General features: G+C 32.0%; 1 pseudogene; it reads right to left on the bottom strand.

Annotated features, from left to right (window-relative positions):
• Nucleotides 1-5,268: 5,268 nt before the first annotated feature.
• Nucleotides 5,269-5,390, bottom strand: LOC131167142 (5S ribosomal RNA; annotated as a pseudogene).
• Between the last annotated feature and the right edge of the window lie 18,816 nt (nt 5,391-24,206).

Genomic DNA, 24,206 nt, shown 5'->3' with positions numbered 1-24,206 from the left:
CCACTTCTTGTTTGGAGTTATGTGATAAGAACATGCTGAGTCAAGTATCCAAGAGTCCGTTAGATCATCTGACTTAGCTGAAACTGATAGAACATCACCATCTGCTGAATCCTCTTCTTGAACAACATTCACAGATTTAGAAATCCCCTCATGCTTATTAGCATTTCCCTTCTTCCAATCCGGACATTTCGGTTTTACATGCCCCTTTTCACTGCATCTATAACTCTGGATTTCCTTCTTCTTCTTGGATTGATTCCGGGATTTCTGATTAGACCCATTTTAAAACTTTTCTTTGCCTCACTCATTACAACTCTTTACCATAAGTCATTCTCCTTCATCACATATTTTCAACCTTTGATGAAAATTTAACAAAGCGCTTGTTACCTCTTCCAAATCAAGTGTTTCTTTTCCCCACGTAAGAGTGGTCACAAGATTTTTGTAGGTATGAGTTGAGGGCAAAGAATTTAACAACATCAAAGCCTTATTATCCTCATCAAACTTCACATCAACTCTCATAAGATCACTTATGATTTGATTAAATGCATTGATGTGTTGATCTAGACTAGATCCTTCTACCATCTTAAGCCAATATAAATGCTACTCAAGAAAAAATTTGTTATTGAGGGATTTAGACATGTACCGACTATCTAACTTTCGCCAGATAGCTGCTGGAGAATCCTCCTCCATCACCCGATAAAGAACTTCATCGGCCAAACACAAGCGTATTGTTGACGCTGCCTTTGCTTTCAAATCTAACCATGTTGCCTCATCCATTCCTTCTGGTTAAGTATCAAGTAGAGCCTTAGTCATTCCTTATTGCACTAGAATATCTTTCACTCTCCTCTGCCATAAATCAAAATTTTCGATTCCATCGAATTTGACAATGTCAAATCTTGCAGAAGATGATCGCGATGCCATAACAACAATCGCTCTGATACCAATTTGTTGTGATATGGATCATATAATGAAGATGCACAGCGATTTAAACAACAAAAAGTGAATGTAAATAACACACACAACCAGAACAAGATCAATACAAAGATTTACGTGGTTCGGCAAAGTCTGCATCCATGGAAGCAATAACACACAAATTTCCCTAAGAAAATCAAAATGCACACAATACACTTCAATAATGATCACTCTCCCTCTCAAAATATGCCCATATGACATGTATAAAGGTTCCTCAGAGGTTTCCCCCCGTTTTCCCAACCACCCAACGTTCAAAAATTTAAAATTTCAAAAAACTATCGCAGCCAAGGCGCCTCTTATCGACGAACACAGAGCCTCATCGATGAGACCAAGAAGACCCTTCGTCGACGAATACAGGGCTCTCGTCGACAATGCCATAACTCTGAAAATTTTCTGCTCTCGGTAATAGTTCGTCGACGATCTTTAGAACCTTTGTCGACGAACCTCTGTTGTTTCCTCGTCGACGAGCATAAGCCCTTCGTCGACGAGTCCTATTGTGCTGCCCCCTTCATGTTTTTCCTCATTCCTTCTTTGCTTATCAAAATAGAAATATAAGAGCCACAACTAACAATTATTTATTAAAATAACGAAAACGGTAAGTGGGACTTGTCAAAAATTCCAAAAAGTATCCAAAAATGCTAGAAAATTACAAATAAAAAAAAAATTGGATTTTGCCTCGATTTTCATGTACGAGGCCAAAATCACTATTGAACCTCTTCTTATCATTTCAAATTATCCCATATCACTTGGTACAGTCAGAATTTGTGAAAAAAAAAAACCCCCGAAAACTCAAAATGTGATAGAATTCATCTCGTTTTTTGTGCATAAGGTCAAAATCACTATCGAACCCCTCTTTACCATTAATGGACTGTCTTGGATCATATAATCATGCAAAACTAGCAAAAAGATAGTAGTAAAGTCTAAAAATGATATCGATTTTGCCATAATTTGCACAAGGTCAAAATCACTGTCGAATCTCCTTTTACCATTTCAGACTGCCTTGAAACACCTAATACAGTTAGAGTTGGTAGAAAGAGAGCAAAAAAGCTTAGAATGACAAGATTTTGCCTCTATTTTTATGTATGAGGACCGAATTACTATTGGACCTCTTCTTACTATTTTAGACTGTCTCGGATCACTCGGTACAATTAAAGTTGGTAGGAAAAGAACCGAGAAGCCCGAAATGACAAGATTTTACTTTTCTTTTCATGCACAAGGTCAAAATCACTGTCAGACTCCACCTTCTCGTTCTAGAATGTCTCAGATCACTTGGTGCAATAAAAATGACAAAAAATAAGTAATTTTTTTTAAATAAATAGTAAAAGCCAAAGAGGGGTTATTAGGACTTACCAATCCCTATTTTGATGATTTGGTTAAAATGACCATCGACACTATCTTCAAGTTAATAAACATTTGTAGAAAGAGGAAAATGAAATGAAAGGAATCACATGAATCATAATATCTAACAAGACCTCCAAAAAAGGGAATTTTCTAGATGATATGTCCCTTTAAAACAAGTTCTAATGAGCTATTCCACTTCAAAAAAATTCTTGAATTTTATTTCCTCAACTCTCAAATATTTTTGGAACTTTTTGTATTTCTATTTTTTTTTTGAATTTTTCATTCCATTTTTTTAATTATTTTTCATAAAATAATAACAAAACTTCAAAAGGACAACAACAATATCTAACAAAACATTTTTTTTAGAAGAAGGATAATAACAATATTTAGCAAAAATATTTCTTTTTTATTTTTAGGACAGTAATAATGATGATAAAACACAACATTTTTGGAAAAAATAATAGTAAGAATCGCAATGGTACTAGCGTTGATGGTGGTAGTTTTAATAGTTTAAATTAGTAATGAAAACTAACCAAGAAAAACCTAAACTAATTTTGAAAATTTGTATTTTTATCTTTCTCTACTAATTGTTTTTATTTTTTGATTTTTTTAATTTTTATTTCCTAATCGTAATACTATAAGTAATAAATCGTAATTTGTAGAGAATTTGAAACTTTTATTATAATCCTTCTCCACCAATTTTTTAATATTTTTTTAGGGATTTCATTAGTGATAGTTGTAGGATTGGTCTCACACATGTGGCAGGACCCAACTAACACAAATAATGAACTAAAATAAACATAAAAATGGAGGAAGAAGGGTGTTGGATGTTGATTAATATTACATGTCTTTCATGTAACACATGGCACAATTGCTTGGTTGTCTTGCCAAACTTGTTTCAAGGCTAATTTATTAGTTTTGGTTCGTGGATGCATGTCTTTCAAGGCATGCTTGATTGACTTTTTGCCACTTGGTGCTTTCTTCCTTGAAAGACTCCTAGTGGGATGATGTGAAGACTTAACTTTCTAAGCATGCAAGTTTCAAAGTCATGTATTGAGTTTGGGGATAGTTTTATAGACAATTGTAGGATTGTTATTTTTTAGGTGGTTGGACATTATTTGCATGTTGGATCTCTATATAGTGGATCTCATTGTTATGTGGATAAGAGAGTATGAGAATGAGGTCGAGCTTACAGAGAGAGAATTGTAAAAGAGCTTCACCTTGGGGTCTTCCTCCTACACAAAAATATCTTTTTTGGAGTTAGAAAATGGTTGTAGGTTTTCATAACTATGGGGAGTGGAGTGATGCTCTCTTGTTGTATTTTCTCTACACTTTGATGGTAATTGAATCCTTACCAAATCGTTCATGGGCGTAGGCCTTTCTTATGTTATTTATTTCTTGTAATTTCATTATCTCTTTACTAATTGTGGTGTGGGTGGTCCTTGTGACTCAACAATAGTAATGTTATAGAAATGAAACAATGGAGAAAGAGCAACTTGCTAAAGATGCAATCTAAGAGAAATAAAGATGTGTATGTGGCTAAAGGAGGGACTTTAACAACGAAACAATAATGGCCACATGGTGACGATGGTGCGACGACAACTTTATAACTTTTTTGCTATTGCCTTTTCTTTGTTTTTTTCCCCTTTCTTCTCACTTATTTTCTTCTTGTTTCAATTCAATAGTAAGAGAGACAAGAGATAAAGTATAAATAGGGGGAGAGAGAGAGAGAGAGAGAATTAACATGAGGACTCCAACCTAGTTTCACTAGAAAAAACATTGGTGCAGAGGGGAGAGTGTTTTAGGTGTGTCCTCAAAAAAAATTGAGTGCGATGAACAAATGAAAAAAAAAATGGTGAAAATTTGGTCGCCCATGAAGAAAAAGACAAGCGTGTGGGCACAATGTGTTCATTACATATATAGGTGTAGGTACCTGTGCCCAAACACATGAGTGCACGCACACTTGGATGCCACATGTAAGTGCATGCACCCACACGCGCATTATATTATATTTTTATTTTAAAATTACTGTTTTGAAATTTTATATTTTATATTTTTTTAAAAAAAAAACTTGTGAAAATTTCAAATAAAACCTTAAATAAATAGAAGATTTTAACCAACAACCTCTAAACAAACCTAGACGACCTTGGATAATTTTAAAACATTAGATGGGGGTAGAAAATAAAAACTAGAAAATTTACACACCTAGCCAATTTCAAAGCATCCAAAGTTAACCCAAACATAATCCAATGTTAACCGTGTGATTTCTTGATTACATGTTTTACATGGTTTTTTTCTATTTATCTGAAAGTAATCCTTGATTTTTAGCTGAGTTTTTATTGTTGTTAGCTATAATGTGTCCTTTAATTTGTTGTGGTCATGGTTGTTCCTTCTAAAAAAACATGTGAACCCTTTTTCATATGTATGAATAGGACCTAAGTTATTTTTAGTTTGTTCTTGCTCTATTATATATGGCAGTGGATGATGTTCCTTTATGCCCTTATTTTGCTTTGCATGTTGCTCCTTCTAGAGTGTTGTAACTATTATTATGGTCATCATTATTATTTGTACTTCTTTTTTTATAGTTATTATTCCATGGTTATAGCTGCCTTGTGAAGTTATGTAATGCATTTTTTTTTTTTTCAGTTCCCAAGTTGCTAGTTTGCATTGCTGTGGTTATTTTAATTAATTGAGTGTTCTTAAGTTTTTTGTGGCGTGTTTGGGATTATTCTGATGGTGGATTTAGCTAATAATGTTAAGATGCATGTCATAATCATTCAACTGGTTGGTTCCTCCAATTACTTGTGGCCTCAAGCACTAAGAGTGTATATTAATGTAAATTGAAAGTCTAGTTATCTGCTGCATTACACTCTTGACTCCAAGGATTTCGAAGATTTTATGGGGAAAAAAATGTGTTACTTATGTGGTTTTTTTTTTCAATTATTTTTTTAAAAAGGAGGGGTACAACACGAGGACTTCTCAAGAGGTCACACATCCTAATACTACTCTCGCTCAAGCACGCTTAACTACGGAGTTCTGATGGGATCCGATGCATTAGTGTTACTTATGTGGTTATGGAATAGTATGGAACCACAACTCAATCCAATGGTTTGGTTTATGTATGAACTTTTCAAATTTGACCATGTGATTGAGTTCATTAGTGAGTAATGTGGCACTCTCAAGGGTATATGAGAGGAACTCAGTATGTACAACTACTTGTGGCCTCAAGTAGTAAGATTGTATATTAATGTAAATTGAAAGTCTAGTTATATGTTGCATTCTTCACTCTTGACTCCAAGGATTATAAATACTATATCGAAAAAAAATGTGTTACTTATGTGGTTATGGAATAGCATAGAACCACAACTCGAACAAAGAATCTGGTTTTATATATGAAAATTTCAAATTTGATAAAGTGATTGAATTCATTAGTGAGTAATGTACACTTTCAAGTGTATATAATAGGAACTCGATATGTACATCTAAATCAATTTTGATATTTAGGTGGTTGAGCCGCATTGGGTTCAACTTCTTACTACCAAGTTCTTCTTCAATTTGAGTATTACTCTACAATCGATCAATCTATGATCAAATTCTCGGAAGTAAATCGATCCCATCTATGATTGAAACCTATGCATAATCCAATTAATCATCAAATATGCTTTTATTCCTCCTCTTAAGCTCCTTCGTATGAAGGTACAACCATGGTTGACACTACCTTTAATTGTGGTAAGGGTTGTGTTGGGGACAAGGTTGAGCTTTGGGGGTAGTCTTAGTAAAGGCAGTTTGAGCCAAGGAGTTTGTCATGGCAATTTCAAATTTGCTTAGATATGTCATAGCAAGGGATATTATATCATTTATTATTGTTAGGATCTTTTGAAAAACTAACTTGAACCAATAAATTTCTTGTTTAGGGTGATTTTATCACTGACACTTCTAAAGAACTTGGCTACTTGATCTACTAAAGACTTATATACATTGTCTACCATAACCTAGAAGGACTACAAACCTTCTATGCATATTTCAACAATTCCAAAATTAGTCTTTTATGAGTAGTGCCATTATGACCATTTCTCTTCTCGAGTTATTTATATCTTGTAAAAACCCTTACGATGCATTTGGAAGCATGGATTTCAGACTTTGAATTTAGATTTGGATGGATTTGAATAAATTTTAATATAATTTTGTATTACATCTTATGTAAATCCAATACAAATTCAAATTCAATACCTTGCAAAACATAAGAATAAGGTGGTATGAAGTATCATAATAATTTTGATAAGAAGCAAAAGGTTCTTAATCCTCAAACATATTCATTGGTTTTAAAGTAGACGGGGTCTATGTGAATTTGGGGGGATTTGAATAAATTTTAGTATAATTTTACATTATATATATTTTTTAAATCCAATACAAACTCAAATTCAAATTTAAGATCTCGTCAAACATAGGATTAATGTGTGTATGAAATATCATAATAATGTTGATAAGAAGCAAAAGGTTCTTAACTTTCAAACTTGTTCACTAGTTATAAAGTAGATGAGGTCTATGTTGCAACATAACTGCACATTTTTAGGTTTATTCTTATGAACTTATCAATTATTTTTTGTTTGCATGGAAATTTTAAATTTTAAAAGATCTATGTGGTTCAAAAGTTCATGCATCTCTTAAGCCAAGCAATTTAAATTCTAATGCATATTGAATGTTTTTTTAATAATAGAAAATGTTACATCTTTTAATATTTTTTTTTTTCATTTTTGAATTTGTTGTATGATAACTAGATAAGTGACTCAAAAAAATTGAAAAATACAAAAGAATATAGGCTCTCAACATTCTTTAACGAGTTCTAATATCTAAAAAATTTTAGAATTATTTTATATTAACAATTTAAATATAAAATTTTGTGGTCAATTTGTATTTAATTTTTCTATGTTTAAAGGCAAAATTTTTTACTAACTAATTTGGTCCAGATCTTGTTCTACCTTTTATGAAATAGGTTTCAAATTCTTATGGACCGTTGGTATCACTGTCAAAAATTAGAGAAACAAAAATAAAAAATCAGAAACAGAAGCTAAAAACTAGAAACCAGCAACCTATTTGGTTAACATTTATAAAACTAATACAAATTAAAATTTTAATTAAAAAATGCTTATTTTCATCTTTAAATCAAATAATATTATAGAATTATGATTAAAATAATAATATTACAAATAATATACAATGAAAAAATTACTATAATAAAAATAAAATTTATTATAATTATTTTACTTAATTGTTCTACTTTCAAATTTTACTTACAATAAAAACTTTATTGGGCATGACAATTGAAAAAAGAGTGAAAGTATTTTGTAATTGGCTTTTTATTATTTTAAAAAATTTATACATATTTTTTTAATTATATTTAAATTAATGCGATCATTTAATTTAATTTCAATTTAAAAGTATACAACATGAATAATTTTATCCAAAAAAATTATTTTTAAATATTAAAATTTTTGACAACAGGCTCCCAAAACAAGTGAAAATCAGTAACAGAAATAAAATACTAACAACATAAATAAACGTACTTTTATAATCTATATTTTCACTGTGAAGAAATAAGAAATAAAAAATAGAAAACCCTTAAATTTTCAAAATGAATTTTAATAAAGGGTGTTGTGTTATAAAATATGCAAGAAAATAAATAGAGATGAGACATAAATTTTACGTGGTTTGGCTATGCCTACTCCATGGACGGATGAAATCAAAACTTTACTATCTTGGGAAGAATTACAAGATGATTTGGTGTACAAAATATCTCTTCTCTTTGTATCCCTTGTATAATATATCTCTCTTCTCTTTATCTCCCATTTTTTCTTATTCTCACTATATATATACTTAAATAGAAGCATCAAATGTGTGTTTTCAAATGAGAGGGAGAGGGTGTCCTTTTATATGGCAATAAGGATGGGAATGAATTTATGGTGGTGGAAAAATGAAGGGGTGACGGTCATTATTCCCTTATGGTTTTCATAACACTCCCCCTTGAATGTCACCCATATGTTAACTCTTTATGCTAAGATCTTTAAGATGTCTCATTCTGATGAGATGAACCAATTTCTTGAATGTTGTAGTAGATAAAGTTTTGGTGAACAAATATGTTAGATTATCACTTGATTGGATATGTTGAACATCTACATCACCATTCTTCTAGAGTTCTTGTGTATAGAAGAATTTTGGAAAGATATGCTTCGTTCTATCACCCTTTATGTATTCTCCTCTTAGTTGTGCTATACATGTAGTGTTGTCTTCATATAAAACTGTTGGAATATCCTTGATTGATTGAAGACCATAATTTGCTTGGATATGAGAAATCATTGATCTGAGCCACACATGTAACGCCCCGAACCCAAAACTAGGGTCCAGAGTGTTATTTGAAATATATCTCTGATACCACCTCGTGATGCCCCGAACTCGCCAAATGGGGCTCGAGTGCCACGTGTTCTATTACATGTACTTGGCTCAATATCAATTACGTAGCGGAAATAATGACAATTCCTCCATAAAATACCAAAGTTTCTATATCTATATAATCTCAAAAGTATACTCCAATATCCAGTATTCACAACATTTACAACTCTGAAAACATAAATATATTAAAACCCCAAAAAATAGAACCAAAGTTTATACCCTCTCTCTCTATCAAAAATTCTATACTAGCCTTGAGCTCACTAAGCTCGATCACGCGAAGGTCTTGAAAAGATAGAATTTATATCGGATGAGGCACATCTCACTAAGGATGGAATACATTAAATTAGTGTGTGACTATCATGAAGTTTGTGTACAAATATATTTAATCATCATTTACAAAAATATTATATTTATAAAAACATTATCTATCCCTATTCAAACACATGCAAGGTATTTTACCAACGAGAGTTCCTAAGAATTGGGGTGACTACCCACTCATACAAGCAGCACCCTTCTACTTTGATACCTTAAGCAACCTATGGTCACAACTGAAGCATATCAGGGCACTTACCTTACTCAATAAGCTCTCAGATGGTTAGTTTATCTCGTACTCACACATTCACACGAAGGTTTACTGGCAGAAGTTTCCGATAATAGGGAAGATTACCCTCTTATATAAGTAGTTTCCCTCTGCGCTAATACGTTATGCAGCCCAATATAACTACATCTGATACCTATCAGGGCACTCGCCTTTCTCAGCATGCCCTCGGGCGAAAAGTATACCCCACCCTAAATACACGTAATACTACTATATTTAATATTGATAATACTTTGCTACATTACTTTTTATGCTGTTATCTCTGTGTCATTCATTAGATTTGCATTCATATTCTACATTTCTCATTTTTGTATTCATGTTTACTTTCACATGTTATGTTTTCATATCATTTCCGTCTTCTGTTCTTATATCCATTGTTCCTGTCGCGACGTCCCGGGAGCGCGTGTGCTCCGGGCGGCGGAATTAAAATCATTTTAATATTTTCAGGAAAAATCATAGAATATCGGAGTCGCCACTAACCTTTAGTGCGGTTAGAACACATGATTACTACCCCGTTAGGGGTAGAATCGGTCTACATTACTAGAGTTGGGGTCGGGAGTTCGGTTATGCGAGGGGAAGGTACGAGCACCCCCTACGCGCCCGTTCTTACAAACGGTACCTAATTAATTTGAAATTATCCCTAAGTTAATCTAATAATTCTTTAAATTACTCCTTTTTATGACTTTATAATTACACGTGAAAAATAAATAAAAAATAAATAAAATAAATAAATAAAGATAATATATGCATATATATTCCCTCAGAGCTTAGGGTACGTGATGCCCGAAGGCTCATACCCCCGTAATAAAATCATAGGGATAAAAAATCAAGAAAATACTTTACAAAAATAGCTCCCAAATTTATTTTCAAAATTTATAGATTTTTCATAAATAATTTAAAATATTTTCCAAATTTCTCTGGGAGATTTCAATACATGACAATAGGATAATAAATTGACAAATTAAGCTAACATATAATAAAATACCATACGCTATACATATTAAGATACTAAAAATACTAAATCAAATAGTACCAAATAATAATAATAATGTATAATGTAGAATAAAATACTTAAAATAACATAATACTGAAATATATCAATATTCTTAATATAAACGTATAACCTAAGAATACTAAATATAACAACATACTTAATATAGCAGTATACTCATATGAATCACATAACAATATAACGATATAAATACATATGTACAATAAAGGTAATAATAATTTACTTCTAATAATGATAATGATAATAAGGATATGATGTATAACATAATAATTACCTTAATATTAACAAGCCATTAAAGATATGCACACTACACATATAGGTAAATTACTAACTAAGGAAGCAAATCAAACATAGGGTTAACAATATAGAAACCAATGAGAAGCCAAGGAAGTAATGAAATTATGGAGAAGATTTATTTCTAAAAATAATGTACACCTATTCAATATGGTTACCAAAATAATACACAACCCTAAATATACAAATATTACATATAAAACAAGTGCAAGAATAACCAAAACCCTAAATAGTGTGAAGAAACCTAGACATGCATAAAAACCTAAATAATATCTACACATGATATGATGACAATAAAAACCTTACTTTGATAATACATAATAGGCACAATTTAAATTTGAATATCTAATTATAAAACAAATAATATAACAATAAGAGAAAAACCCTAAATATGAATATATTATTAACTAAATAAATATATGACTACAAGAAAAGGAAAACTTATTCAATTAACCAGAATACTACTTATTTAACGTATACACAATTCAAAATTTAAAAAATTGAAACCAAACCCCAACAAATAAAAAGGAAACCTACAAAATAAAGAGAAAACCAATTAATATTTATAGTAATTACTACAAAAAATCTAAACAAATATTGCCGCAATAAAATGAAACCTAAAACACAATATTTAAAATTTTAACATATATACAATAAAAGGTCTAGCTGTGAATATTAACTACATACTATGGCAAATAGGATATTAATATAAGCACCTATGGAGTCTTAAACTTTAAATATTAAAACAGATCAAAATAAGAAAAGAAACATAAAAATAAATAAGAAAACAAATAGCTGAATAAATAAATAAAAGGAAAATAAAATAACATAAAAATACACGTGCGTGTGTGTGCTGTGTATGTATGTGTGTGTGTTCTGCTGTGTGTAAAAGTGTGTGTTTTGGTGTGTGTTCTGCTGTGTGTGCAGTGTGTGGGTGTTTGTGTGTGCTGTGTGTGTGTGCAGTGGGTATTTGTGTGTGTGCAGTGTGTGTTGTGTGGATGGCCGTTGGGTGACTCACGGCCGTGAGTTGCAACTAAAGATGGTGGAGATCTCCCGGCTGGTTGCTGGACTGAGGAGGGAACCTGGCGAGGCTGTGCAGCAGTGGTCGCTCCTAGCTGCTATGGAAAGGTGCTCGGGTTGGTGGAGAGTTGTTGGAGGAGGAGTGGCAAGGTCGCAAGTGGTGAATCTGGAGGAGCATAGAACCGTGGCCGGAGCTTTCTTTGCTGCTATCTACTGTGTTGATTTCGGCTGCTACTCCTTCCTAGAGATGATGGTGGTGATGAAAACCATGAAGGAGAGTAGTAAACAAACTGCCGGAGATCAGAGGAGCGGACCCTATGGCAAGGTGATGTTGACGAAGCCAAGGTTGGCGGAGATGCCGTGAGGATTTGTAGGGTTTTGAACGGAGCTGTGTGGAGATGAAACCGGGAGAAGGGAGAGTTGAATCTACCGTGGAGTTGTGGCAAGTCTGGAAAAGCTCACGGCAGTTGGTGGTGTGATTTTGTTCGGCTGTGGGAGTTGCTGGGTGAGAATGGATGGTGGCTGGGGCTGTGTTGCAGGGAAAGGGTGAGGGAGAGGACCAGAAGAAGAAGAAGGAAAAGAATTTTTTTTTTTTTTGCTCCGTTTGCTCGGCTGCGCCCCCCCGGCCCCCTTTGAAGAGAGGAAAGAGGTCCCTTATATAAAAAATTTTAGAAACCCTAAAAAAACTTCCTTTTTCGATTTTCTTTTTCTTTTTCTCTTTCTACTTTAACTATTATGGTAATAATGAAAATAGTAATACTAATAATAATAATTATAATAATAATATAAAGATCAATAAGGAAATAATAATAATAATAATAATACTAATAGTAAAATAGATAATTAAAATAAAAATAATAAAGATATTATCAGTAAAATAACGATACTAATAAGGTAATAATACAAAGATTAAAATTAACAATTAATAATAATAATAATAATAATAATGATAACATTACTAATAAAGATAAAGATAATAAAAATAATAATAGTCAAAATAAGATACTAATGCTAATAATAAAAAAAATAATAATGATAATAAAAATATATTAAAAATAATAATGATAACAAAATAATAATAATAGTAATAAAAAAAATAAATAAATAATGATGAGAATAAGAATAATAATAATAATAAATAAAAATACTAATAATAATAATAATAATAATAATAATAATAATAGATAAATAAATAAGAATAAAAAATGATAATGGTAAAGTAATAATAATAATAATAATAAAGTAATAAATATAATGAAAACTAATAATAATAATAATAATAATAATAATAATAATAATAATAATAATAATAATAATAATGATAGAAAAATAATAATAATAATAATAATAATAATAATAATATTGGGCCTGGGTAAAAATGGGGTGTCTACAGTTCCCATATCTTCTATTTCCATATCTGCTGTTCTCATATTATCAATGGTTAAATTATCAACTATGCGCTTAAAACTATCTATAACGATGAAAAATCATAGTCATGCTTCCGCCCCATTATGGGTTGTGCAGCCCAAAGACTGGACTTAACCCTGGTCGGCCCTCCCAAGTTAAATCAACTACATTCTATAGTTCGTAAGTCCGATTGGTTGTTCCCATAGTAGTCTAGACTCCAGGGGGACACTACTCTTCCCAACACAATCGATCATCCTGTCTCCACACTTTATCTAAGACGTGTGGGTGCACTTGCGCTACCATACATATCCGCAACAATATTGTGCCCTTTTCTGATCCACTGGAGTTCTCAAACCATACCATGTAATTTAACATTACCAAACGCATGCAAAATAAATCATATCACATTTTAATTCTCAATACATTTCTAATATTTCCAGCATCTCATACATATATCATAGTTCAACACAGAAAATTTATTTTACCCATGCCACACGATTTAACAACATATATTCATACATTTATTATAAAATAAGTCAACCCACATTCATCATTCATATACTGAAAATATACATTTAATCTCTTATACAATTAACCACAAAATCTACCATTTTAACTTTCCATTTTCACAAATAATATCTAGTAGCACAACCCTATCCTTAGAAATTTACAATTCAAACGGTTGACTTTTCATAACCCATAAGAAAATCATATACATATATACATAAAGTTTCCATTTTTCACCAATTATTTCCTGAAAAAAAAAAACTGATTTAATATATTCCCCTTACCTGATTTCCTGAACTACGATAGCAAAAACTCCCAAATGATGTCTGTGGCGCTCACCCGAACCTTGAATCAAAAACCCTGGTTTAATCATATAAACCTCAAATAACCTATTATTTAAACATTTTCTCAACCTATAAACCTCGAATAAATGTTTTAAACCCAAAAAAACTTGGAATCCTATCCCTTACCTCAACTTTGGAGCGATTCCTAAAAAGCCCAGTTTAGAAATCTGCTTCGCTAGATGTGTAGAGAAATTCCCTTAAAACATCATAGCGATTTCCATTTGTTGATTCAGGCTAAATCCGAGCCAGAATCTTAGAGAGAAGGTAAAGAGAAACACTTTAGAGAGATAAAAACGAATAAAAAGTGATTTCTTCATGGAGAAGCTTCCTCGAAGCAATTTATACACGATGTTGCCACGTGGCTTCGATGATGAGAAGACAGGATTCGTCGACGAACCACAGAAGGGAATTCGTCGACGAGAGGATTGAACCTCGTCGATGATCCCTAGAAGATCACTCATCGACGAAGACAGGAGATCATTTTGGAGGAATTGATCTCCTGTCTCGGGATATCTTCATTGACGAGGGATTGAACCTCGTCGACGATCCCTAGATGATCACTCATCGACGAAGATAGGAGATTCGTTGACGAGGTCTACTATCTTTTCCTTAAAAATTTTCCCTTTTTCCCTTATCGTTTATTTATCTATTCTATTTATTATCTTTCCTAATTATTTTAATAATTATAATTTTTTGGGTTTCTACAACACGCATTCTCCACTAGCTTCATGGATAGCTAGTATTTCAGAATTATTGGAGGATATTGTTGTAATTGTCTATTTTACTGATTTCCAAGATATAAGAGTTTTTCCGTAAAGAAATACATATCCAGTTTTAGATTTAGCATTGTGATGATCAGATAGATATCTAGCATTTACATATCTTACTAGTTAAAATTTTGAATTAAGTGAGTGGAATAGACTCAAATCAGATGTACCTCTCAAATAGCATAGAATGTGCTTAATTTCATTCTAGTGTCACCAAGTACGAGTAGAGCTATATCTTGCTAGTAGATTTACAGCAAATGTAATGTCGAGCATTGTACAATTTGTCAAATACATTAGAGAGCCGATAGCACTTAAATATGGTACTTTTGGATCAAGTAATTCCTCCCCCTTATCATGAGATCAAATTTGATCCTTCTTAACATCAAGTGATCACACCATCATTGGAGATCCCAAAGGATGAACTTTGTCCATATAGAATTGTCTTAATTCCTTTTTTGGTATATTTAGATTGATGAATAAGAATTCCGCCATTTACATGTTCAATATGTAGGCCAAGACAAATTTTTTTTTTCTTTCATAAATCTTTCATCTCAAATTACGCCATTAAATAATTAGCAATTTTAGTGAGATCTTCAGGAGTCCCAACTAAATTCAAATCATCAACATAAATAACAATTATAGCAAATTCAAATTTTGATCTTTTAATAAAAACCCATGGACAAATTGGATCATTTATGAATCCTTCTTTCACAAGGTACTCACTTAATCGATTGTACTACATACGTCCAGATTGCTTTAATCCATATAAAGAACGTTGTAGTTTAATTAAATATAAATTTCTAGATTTTGCTTTGGGCAATTTAAATCCTTCAGGGATTTTCATATAAATTTCATGATCCAACAATCTATATAGGTATGCTATTACTACGTTCATAAGACGCATGCTCAGTTAGTGACTGCTAGCTCAATTGAGACTCTAAAAGTGATTATATCCATTGCGGGAGAATATGTCTCCTCATAATCAAGTCCTGGTTTCTACGAGAAACCTTGTGCCCTGAGTCTTGCTTTATATCGAGTAATTTCATTATTTTCATTTCGTTTGTGCCCAAATACCCATTTGTATCCAATGGGTTGGACATCTTCTGGTGTCAGAACTACAAGTCCAAAAACTTCTCTTTTTGATAAAGAGTTTAATCCTGGTGTGATCGCCTCTATCCATTTTGGCCAATCACTTCTATATCGACATTTATTAACTGATTTAGGTTCAAGATCCTCATTACTTCTGGTAATGTCAATAGCTACTGCATATGCAAATCTGTTGTTGACAACAACTTTATTTCTATTCCACATTTCTCCTATGTAATGAATTGAGATCTCCTTATTATTTCCAAGTACCTGACCTTTTTTAAGGGATGTCTCTTGAGGAGTTTTTTTCTTCAGGGGATTCCTCTTAAGAAGATTTCATAATAAGGATTTCATTTTCAGGAGAATCGGGTTTGTGAATGTCGAATGGATTATCCACCTCTGTAACCTTTTCTGGAGTGTTTACAGATTTCAATTTTCTATTTTTGTGAGTTTTATCTTTTGCACCAATAGGTCTTCCACGCTTAACTTGCGATTTAGGTTCATTAGCCAATTGTTGTCCTTCAAGGACATCAATACGTGTTGAATATTTGCAGCAGGTATATGAGATTTTAATATGGCCTTAGTATCTGCAAAAAGAATCTGGTAATTAATCTTCTGAACTTCAAGTTCACTTTGATTTGTGTGAGAATCTAAATAAGATGAACTCATGGCATTCTAAGTGATTTCATGTTGGTCTTCAGACACTGATTTTGCTCCCTTTAATGTAGGGAATACTGCCTCATTAAAATAATAATCTTGAAACCGTGCTTTAAAAAAATCACCCATTAAAGGTTCAAGATATCTAATAATAGAAGGGAAATCAAAACCAACATAGATACCAAGCTTATGTTGAGGACCTATTTTATTTCTTTAAGGATGGGCAATAGGAACTTATACTACACAACCAAAAGTTCCTAAATAAGAAATATCAGGTTGTTGCCAAAAACTAATTGCATGGGTGAAAGAATATTATAAGCAACGGGCTTTATATGAACTAAACATGCAACATGAAGAACAGCATGTCCCAAACAGATAAAGGCAATTTGGTTCTCATAATCATAGGTCTAGCACTAAGTTGAAGTCTCTTAATAAAAGATTCATCTAAACCATTTTGTATATGAGTACGGGATGTTCAACATCTATTCCAAGTGACATACAATAGTTATCAAAAGTTTGGGATGTAAATTCACTAGCATTGTCCAAACGAATTGATTTTATTGGATAATTAGGAAAATGAACCCGTAATATAATTAGTTGAGAAAGAAGTCTTGAAAATGCAATATTACAAATAGAAAGTAGAGAAACATGTAACCATATAGTAAATGCATCAATTAAGACCATGGAATATCTAAATGGTCTAAATGGTGGATGTATTGGTCCACATGTATCACCATGAATGCTCTATAAGAAACTGGGAGATTTAAGACTTACTTTTGAAACAAATGGTTTGACAATTAATTTTCCTTGAGAGCAAACATGAAATCATTTGATAAAAGAATCTTTTGGTTCTTTAGTGGATGATCATGTAAATTCTCAATGATTCTTCACATCATTACATCTTTAGGATGTCAAAGACGATAATGCCAAAGTGTAAATAACTTTGGGTCATTACACTTCTGGTGCAAGACATTATATGATTCAATTGTTTTAATCTTTGTATAATACAATCCAGAAGATAATGTTGACAATTTTTCTAAAATTTGTTTCTTCACAGAAACAATAGAAGAAATATAAAGGAATTCTTTACTACCTTCATTTGTAGTTTCAATTTGATATCCACTGAATCTTAAATCTTTAAAGTTTAATAGACTTCTTCTAGATCTGTTGGAATATAAAGTTTCATCAATTTGTAATAAAGTACCATTGGATAACTTTATATTAGCTCTTCCGGAACCTTCAATCAAATTTGCAGAACCAGATATTGTATTAACAAGTAATAGAAATATTTCTTATCTTGAAGAATTGTGTATGTTGTAGCACTGTCAGCTTAACAAACTTCTTCCAAAGACATCTTAAAATCGAACAAAATTTTAAGACAATTCACACTACAACATATATTCTAAAAACCCATTATTATAATTTATCATAGCAACAATAAATACGATAATTTATTAAAATCAAAATACAATATTACTTACTTTATATCTTAAAATATTACATCATTATTTTCATCTTAATTTACAAGGAAATTAGCAACATCAAGATAAACAGAGTTGGATGGTCCAACATTAAAATCTATTAGAACAACATTATTAGCAAAATTTGTTTCAACTCTTTTCCTTTTCTTTTATAGAGGCTTGATATAGATCTACCAAGTGCATGGGCATACGATAGGTACGCGACCAATGACCTTTTCTTTTGCATCGGTAACATTCAATTTCATGCTACCTAGGTCGCTGATTTTGATCATTAACTCGCTTCTGAGGGTTATCCTTCTTTTAGGGGATTGCAGCCTCTTGTTGATGTCAGTGATTATTTCAACCACGGCCATGACCATGCCCACAACCATGCCTGCGGCTTCGTCCTCGACCACGAGATATATTCATATTCACTTTAGGGAATGAGGTCAAACTAGTTGGACGAGTTTGGTGATTTTTTTATCAAAAGCTTGTGATTTTTCTCAACAACAAGAAGACATTATATAAGTTCAGAAAATTTAGTAAATTTCCTCTCCTTATATTGCTGCTACTGGAGCACATTAGTTGGATGGAAAGTAGAAAAGGTTTTTTCTTGCATGTCTTCATCAATAATATTTTCACCACGTAATATTAGTTTTGAGCTAATCTTATGCAGAGTTGAGTTATATTCACTAACTATTTTAAAGTCTTGCAACCTCTGGTGCAACCATTCATATCGAGTTTTTGGTAAAATCACAATTTTTTTGTAGTCAAATCTATCCTTTAAATTTTTCCATAAGATAAGTGGGTCTTTAATAGTGAGGTATTCAATCTTTAATTCTTCATCTAAATGATAACGGAAGAAGATCATAGCTTTTGTGCGATCGTGCAGGGATGCAGTATGTTGGAATTGGTGTATTCCCAAGAGGGGGGTGAATTGGGTATTAAAAATTTTCTTCCTAGGTCAATTCAAATTCCAACAGTAGAATAACACGGCCTAGGGTCTATCTAAGCCAATACCGATTTGCGCAGATAAATATAACATAAAGAAATTAGTTCATGCGCAACATTCAAAATCAATTGAATATAACACACATGTGCAGGAATATAAAGTGCAGGATGTCTAAAAGCAGACACACAATATATTATCGGGGTTCGGCCAATTTACATTTTCACAAATAATATCTAGTAGCACAGCCTTAAGCTCAAAAATTTACAATTCAAATGGTCGGCTTTTCAGAACCCACGAGAAAATCATATACATATATACATAAAGTTTACATCCCCGCCTCAAGTTCACAAGTAAGAGGATTCCCCTAGTTGCTCACTTCACGGGTGGAGCGACACCGTTTACAATACCTTACCAGGATGGTGCACCTAGTTCTCTTAATCGAGTCTAAACTAGTCTGAAACTTTTCTTAGGGCAAGTCTCCCTCTTCTGATCATACGTCGAAAATACAACAAATAATCAAATGCGTACAAAGAAATGCTTCTAATACAAGAAAATATGTATCAGTATGCTTATCGTAATTAATTCACTCACAAATGATAGGATATCAAGGTCAAGTGAGATTTTGTTAACCAATGTGTTAACTCTCAACAATATGTGTGTCAATGTGTATATGTGAAAGTGAGACTTTTGATTTAAAGATAATACACTTGTAATGTGAATAGTCAAAAAGTCTCTACAACCCTAAACAAATATCACAATAATGTTTTTCACAGGTCAACCACAATAGAAATTAGAGTTTAAGCTTGTTAAAAATATTTTTTATCAAAGCAAACTTATGAGCCTTGCAACAAGGATGCAAGATCTTAAGCCAAATGAAAGTTTTTCCCAATCCAATATTTATAAATGAATAATTATGGTAAAAACTTTAAGCTACTCTCCAAAAATCAATACACAATTAAATGCAAGTGAAGGAGAGTTTAATCTTGTAAAATGAAAATGAAAAACTAATCTCTCTCAAAATAAATGGCTAGATGAGTATATAAGGTAGATTTTGGCAATATATTTGAAAAGATATGGGAGTATGAATGATTTTTACCCAATAAAATTTTCAAAGAAATTTGGCTAATCTAAAACCCTAATCATGTCTTAATTGTGACAAATGAGGAGGTATTTATAGAGTTGGGAAAAATTATAGCTGTTGGGGACACGCTGGGTATTTTGAAAAAAGATTAACTGAGTTTAATTAAAAATAACCCAATTTAACTTCAGTAAAAATTGAGCAACCCGATAGTTTCGGCTGACCATATTTAAGGTTCGGTTGACCAGATTACTCAGTTCAGCCGACCAGGGCATTTTTGAATTGACGTTTTGGTCAACCAAATTTAAGGATATTTTGGACCTCCGAGGTTCGGTCGACCAGCTCAAGTTTGGTTGACCAATTTCATAAGTTCGGTCGACCAGGTCATATTATAACTGGAGGTTCGGTCGACCAGGGCGTTGGGATTTCCCATGTGCTAGTTTGATCGACCAAAGCGTTGAAGTTCATTTCAAACTTGGTCGACCAATGGTCAACTGTTGACACTGGGGAGGTTCGGTCGATCGAAGGTCTATGTGTTTTCTGGTTCGATAGACCGAACACACAAAGATTGTGCATTTAAATTCTAATTCCCTTTTGAAGTCACCCCTATTCACATGATTATTACTTCTAAGATATGGAGGACTTTTTCATGTGATATTTAGGGACCTATGGTTAGTCTAAGGTCTTTGAGCATATACCCTATCATGCATGACATGCAAATAATACCGTCCATTATTATAGACTCGATATAAAAAAAAAATGCATTACAAATTAAAAACATAAGTCTTCTTCTTCATCTAGCTCTATTGCCTTCTTGGAATATGCCAGATGAAGTGAGCTTTTAAGTTCTATTCTAGCTTCCATTTTCCCTTGTTTCCTTAAGTGTGCTAAAATTTAAGCCTAATCACATACTAAATACACACATAAGATACTAGTGTTTCGTTAACATCAAAATAGAGACTAGGCTCAAAAGGCCAACAATCTCCTCCTTTTTTATGATGACAAACACCTAGGAGCAAAATGGGAAAAGCCTGAAAAGGCTCCCCCCAAGAATATGTATATCTAAAACATAAGCAATATAAATCAAACATATTCACAAAAGAAGACATTTCAGATAATATGCATTCAATTTTGAGAATGAAGCACATACATGTAGCATGCAATATAGCTCAGAGATTTTACATTTTGCTCTCTCTCTCTCTCTCTCTCTCTCTCTCTCTCTCTCTCTCTCTCTCTCTCTCTCTCTCTCTCTCCCCCCCCCCCTCCCTTTTGGCATCAGAAAAAGGGTTAAGTTAAGAAAAAAAATCGTTGATTATGAAAAATCTTAGCTTAAAATGGCACTCCCCCTTTCAAAATTAATTGTCATTTAGCTCAGAAAAATTCTTCCCCTTTTAAAACACTCCCCCTTTTTCATATAGTATATGGGCATATAAAGTTGATCAACAAAGATATAGCATTTAAACACATGCAAGAAACAAAATATATTTGACGAAAAACCATTCCTTGCAAAATAAAATTATAAATATGTATATATAAATATATATGTCTATATTAAATATATATATCCCCCTTATGATATTTTCAAGAAGTAATAGGGGTGTGCTTGTTGAATAAGAAACTTTTATTTGACGATCAAGTAAGCAATGATTATTCTAGTTACACATTTAGGCACAATGTAAAAAATATATATGACCAGAATAATCAACTATATAAATCCCAAAAATATTAGAAAATTGAAAACAGGGATCGTATGGCAAAACCAGAGAACCTATGGCCAAGTAATATAATCTTCATTTAAAAATATTCAACAAGATCATCATAATTAAGCACATGCCATAGTGTGTTTCAAAGCAAAATCTAAGCTAAACATATTGGTGAGCATAATAAGATGGATTTCAATTTAGATGCTCCTCCTTTCGATTTGAATGATAGCTTAGATGCTTCTAAGTGCTTATACATATCAAAAATTACTTTCATTTAGTGGGCCAAGTAGTATAAGTTGTTAATTAAAATCTTTTAACATAATCATACTGAATATTAATTAATTCATTTCAATCACGTAGTCTGTATAGTCTTCCTATAAACATGTATGCATAAAAAAGAATATATATATATATATATATATATATATATATATATATATATATATCAAGGCATTGCAAAAGTGCTCATAACCTAGAACAATCCATATCAATTCATAGAGCTTTAAGAGCTGGATATGATGTTCCGAGTTTTTCAGAAGAGCCTCAATATTTCAAAAAGCGAAAGTGATGCATATGAGTCCTTTATGTTCTTTCTATAGGGAATGTGCTTAGCTCTCTAAATACCTGGTGATTATGTAAGGATGAAATTCAAAATTTTCAATTTTCACTCATCCTTTCAAAAAGATTTTAACATTAATTTTATCATAATCATCTATGTATAAGGTTTTATTTTGGGAAAAATTTTCATAATTTTTGGCAGCATGCTGTTTGTAAATTGGACATTTTCCCATAAAACATATACCTAATAGATGGTTGTTTTCAACAAAATATTCATAATAATCATGCAACAACCTAAAATCAACTACTAGCTGCAATTCACATCACTGCATCCACCATGCAGGAGGCATTCTAGACAAGCGTGTAATCAGGTAGCAATCAACAATTCATTAAAAAAAAAAAAAAACCATCCATCAAAGATATTTAACCAAACAGTATGGTATGGATAGTAATTTGCAATTTGTTTATCATAAGAACATAAATATCATGAGAGCATTCAAAGTATATAGCCATGAAATGGAAATACTCCCCCTGAGTTATGCACTAATTCATCATATGCCTTTTCTTACTTTTCAAGTTCTTTAGCCAAGTGTTTTAAGATTTTTAATGATTTAAGCTTGGTTATGAATTCTTAGGCTTATCGGACCAAAAATTCACAATAAATATTTATTTTAAGTGTACTAAGCCAATATTGCCTCTATTGATATGAATTTCAGTACGTGTGAGAGGCACAAGTTAGAATGGCTTTCATATTTAACAGTTTGTGCAAAGGTTTCTTTAAACTACGTAATTTTATTTTAGATAGAAACCTAAAGCAATCATTTTAGCCATTTAACTTATTCTGATAAGTTGAAGCTCTAAATGATTTGATGTTAATGTTTGAGAGCTTAGGAAGCATTTGAATAAATACTCTTAGGGATTAAATTTCTATTAAGGTCAGACGAGTATTTAGAATGAGTAGGACATTGTACAAGATAAGCAATCTAAGAAATATGTCCTAACTTATTTTGGTAAAGAGTATTGTGGAGAATATGAATAACTAGTAGTCAACGCTCTTTGGTGATTGGAATGTATCCTTCGAATATGATCACAATTTTTGGAGAAAGGATACAAACCAATGAGAAGATGGATCTTTACATGATTTGGTAAAGATTTCTTGTGGATGAGATAAATCAAAATTAGATGATTTTTAATTTAAACTCAAAGGGAAAATTTTATGATATCTAGATGAGGACTTGATTTTCTTAGTGGATACCCCTAATTTGGTTATGAAGGATGTCTTTTTAATAAGCACTTAGTGGAATGGATATTTTATTATTATCAGTGCTTATACCTAGAGTGATGACCGAATTTTGATTAATGAGATTAGGGTTAAGGATATATAGAATAGGATGGATCCCTTAACCCCATCTCTGTGTAATGGACAACAATTGCTTAACTTAAGATGTTTTATCTTTTAAGCATGAATTAAGCATTTAGAATTATTTACCAAGCAAGAATGCCATGTCCATTTAGAAGTGGATTTCATTCAAGTATGCTACAACCAATGTTTTCATATTTTATCCAATCATTATGATATATATTCGCATTAAGTTTAGATTGGATATATTACATGTATTTCTAATAATCTTAGTATTGAATATAGTGTATAGTGAATGCATATACTAAGATTAGGAATTTTAAGCATGCACCACTTCCCGATCCTATAGTCATCACAACCCTTAAACCTAATCCTAAGATCTAAGGAAGCATAAAATAATTAGGTTATATCTATTTGACTACAGTCTTCCTCAGGTCCTAAGGGGTTTGCCTTCATAATAACCCACATTATTTCTTTGTCCAAACTTCTAGCATTTCTAAGTCGGATACGCCCTTTCATTTTACAAGATAAGTGAAATTTATATGCATGTGACATATTATGCTTACTTGTTTTATTTTTATTTGACGACGTATGACTGTGTGACTTATAATATGAACACTTTTTGAAAATTTTATTTCTTTTGGCT

Source organism: Malania oleifera, chromosome 10 (assembly GCF_029873635.1).
Source record: "Malania oleifera isolate guangnan ecotype guangnan chromosome 10, ASM2987363v1, whole genome shotgun sequence".
NCBI classification, from domain to species: Eukaryota; Viridiplantae; Streptophyta; class Magnoliopsida; order Santalales; family Ximeniaceae; genus Malania; species Malania oleifera.
Note: the sequence above shows the minus strand (reverse complement) of the source record. Positions and strands in the feature narration are given on the sequence as shown.